At 51.6% G+C, this 2,904-nt stretch overlaps 1 pseudogene; it reads right to left on the bottom strand.

Moving 5' to 3' along the window:
* Positions 1-974: 974 nt before the first annotated feature.
* LOC106001563 lies at positions 975-2,672 on the bottom strand (annotated as a pseudogene).
* Positions 2,673-2,904: the final 232 nt, after the last annotated feature.

The raw sequence follows: 2,904 nt of genomic DNA, 5'->3' as shown, positions 1-2,904 counted from the left end.
TCATATTCTGTTGGGAGCTGACAGTAAAGCTCTAAGGTCATCTTGACCCCTGTGTTCACTTGAAGGCAAGTACAAGGAACAGGCTTTCTTAAAAACACCAGGTGCCCGGGATTGCGTTGCTATGTCTGCAGAGTTTGTTTTACTCTCTACCAGTTGACCTTGTCTTGTTTTACTGCACTGTGTTTTTACTGGAATTTTCCTTGTTTTTCTGGACTACTGTAAACTTATGTTACCTCTTGACTTCTAATAGTATATATTAGGGAAAGTTAAAAATAAACGCTGCTGCAGTCTTGAGCTGCAGACCTCCTGACCCCATCCTTTGTCTTATGTCCTTATTTTTCCATCCTCCCGCCCTAAATCAGGATACCCTTTCGTTGCCGGCAGGCTCTGGCAATATTCCACTGATAAGAGGGGTCGATAAATCTCTGCATTAGTGTACATAACTGTGCTTTTTGCAGATTTGCATAGGAAAATATGCATAGGGAAACTATATAAAAGCAAATTAGATTTGTATATGTGTATAAGTGTGTGAAGTTATCATAGGGTACACATTAGAGCAACATATACACACATATATAACACACATGGAATAAATGTATTCTACACACATATACATGTGTGCATATCTACACAGCGTTGTATACCTATGTATATCTAGAACAAAAAAATGATCATCTTGATGCAGAAAAAGCCCTTGACAAATGAGAGCATCCATTTATGCAAAAAGCTCTGTAGACAGGGGATCAGTTGACTGGGAAACCTGTTCACATGACTATTAGCTGGGAGTGTTTGCCCTGGCTTTATTCACTGGGAACCCCTTGCTGTCTGTGTTTTCTGAGAATGGGATGGGTGGAACCTTTCCCACACTCAGCATGGGCTTGGGTCTGCAGCCCTCTGCTCAGAATCATCTGTGTGTTCTAAGCAGCGCTCAGGGAATCAGCTTTCTCCACACAGCCCCAGGCAGCTGCCTTGCCTCAGGTTTCTGACACACTCAGGATGTGGGTGTGCACACTGTGCCTCGCACAGTAGTACATGGCCGAGTCCTCAGCTGTCAGCCTGCTCAGCTCCATGGAGGCTGTGCTGGAGGAGGTGTCTGCAGTCAGGGAGACCTTGCCCTGGACCTTCTGAGTGTATTTGGTCTCACCATCTCTAGAATCGATCCTTCATGCACTCAAGCCCCTGTCCTGACTACTGCCTCACCCAGTGCATATAATAGCTGGTGAAGGTGTATCCAGAGGCCCTGCAGGCCAACCTGGCCGAGTCTCCAGGCCTACTCACTTCAGCCCCCGGCTGCTCCAGCTGGACCTGGGAGTGGACACCTGCAGAGGAGAGGGAGGCTGAGAATCCCACTCAGCCTCGTCATCTACAGTGTGTGTAGAAAGGGACGGAGGCAGAGGAGCTGGTGGGGGTCACTGGGCCTCTGCAGGTAACCACAGCTCAGCGGTGCCCACGACTGGGCTCAGTGGGTCACAGAGCAGCTCCCGGTCCTGACCAATGGCCACTCACATGTCACCAGCAAGAGGAAAGGTGACAACGGGATCAAAGCCGGGCTGGACGCTGGGCTGTGTGAGCGGAACAGTGGGCCTTGAAATCCATCAGTGACATGGAGGCCCTGGCTCTGCACAACATCCCGTACACTCCAACCTGAGGATAAAGACTGACCTAGGCAGGGAGTCCATTGCGTCTGTCCCGAGTCTGAGAGGAAAGGACTGAGGAGGGATCTTGACCTTCCTCAGATTTCACCTCAGTGATCTCAGCAGTGTCCACCGACCGTGCATGGTGCTGTGTCTGGTCCTCTCAAGGATGCATCATCAACCACAACAGAACCATGACAATGGAAGATGGAAAAAGCTGTGTGCTGAGGGGTTGGAGAACAGCAAGAACACAGTGGACAGCTCTGTGGGGGACGCTGCGTCCTGTGGAGAGGCCAGGCACACAGAGGAGTCAGAACCAGAGTGCTCCACAGCTGCTCCTGTGACTGCCATGACCTCAGTGTGTGCTCAGTGCCCCCTGCTGGTGCTGACTGAGCCTGACCTCAGTGTGAGCCCAGAGCCCCCTGCTGGTGCTGACTGAGCATGACCTCAGTGTGAGCTGAGCTACACCTGCTGGTGCTAAGCACCCTGCAGGGAGGTTTGTGTCTGGATTTCCTGCACTGTATGTCTGTGGCGCAGTAATAGACGGCTGTGTCCTCCACTCTCTGGCTGTTCATCTGCAGGTAAACTGTGTTCTTGCTGTTTTCTCTGGAGGTGGTGAAGCAGCCCTTCACAGAGTGCATACTTTATGTCACTACTACTAACACTGATGTATGAGAGCCACTCAGGCCTCTTCCCTGGAGCCTGACGGAGCCAGCTCATGTAGTTACTACTGAAGTCGAATCCGGAGGCTGCACAGGAGAGTCTCAGGGACCCCCCAGGCTGCACCAAGCCTCGCCCAGACTCCACCAGCTGCACCTCACACTGCACACCTGCAAACACAGAGAATCCTGGTAAACAATGTTTACACACGTCCCCTGTCCCTCCCACTCGTGTGCATTTGCACACTCAGTGTGTCTTGTCCCCATACATCACCTTTCAGCAGAACAAGGAGAACCCAGTGCAGCCCCAGCTCCATGGTGAGTGCTCTGTGTCAGCCTGAGCCCTGAATGGTTCACCTGGAATCCAGGGCTGACGTCTCTCCAGGCCTTCAGGGTCAGGGCTGGCTGGTTTTAGTGAGTAGAGGAAGGCCCTATTTGCATGTCTTCTGCTACATAGTGAGAGCCGGGTGGAGGTGTCAGGGAGGGCAGTGCTGAGGCAGATGTGAGAGTCCTGAGGGCCATTGCTACAAAGATGGCCTCCCAGAACACACGGCACCCATTGCTTCCACCTGCTGGTTATCCACGTATTCATCCCATGTTGATCTGAATAG

Source organism: Dipodomys ordii, unplaced genomic scaffold (genome assembly GCF_000151885.1).
Source record: "Dipodomys ordii isolate 6190 unplaced genomic scaffold, Dord_2.0 Scaffold317, whole genome shotgun sequence".
Classification (NCBI taxonomy): Eukaryota; Metazoa; Chordata; class Mammalia; order Rodentia; family Heteromyidae; genus Dipodomys; species Dipodomys ordii.
Note: the sequence above shows the minus strand (reverse complement) of the source record. Positions and strands in the feature narration are given on the sequence as shown.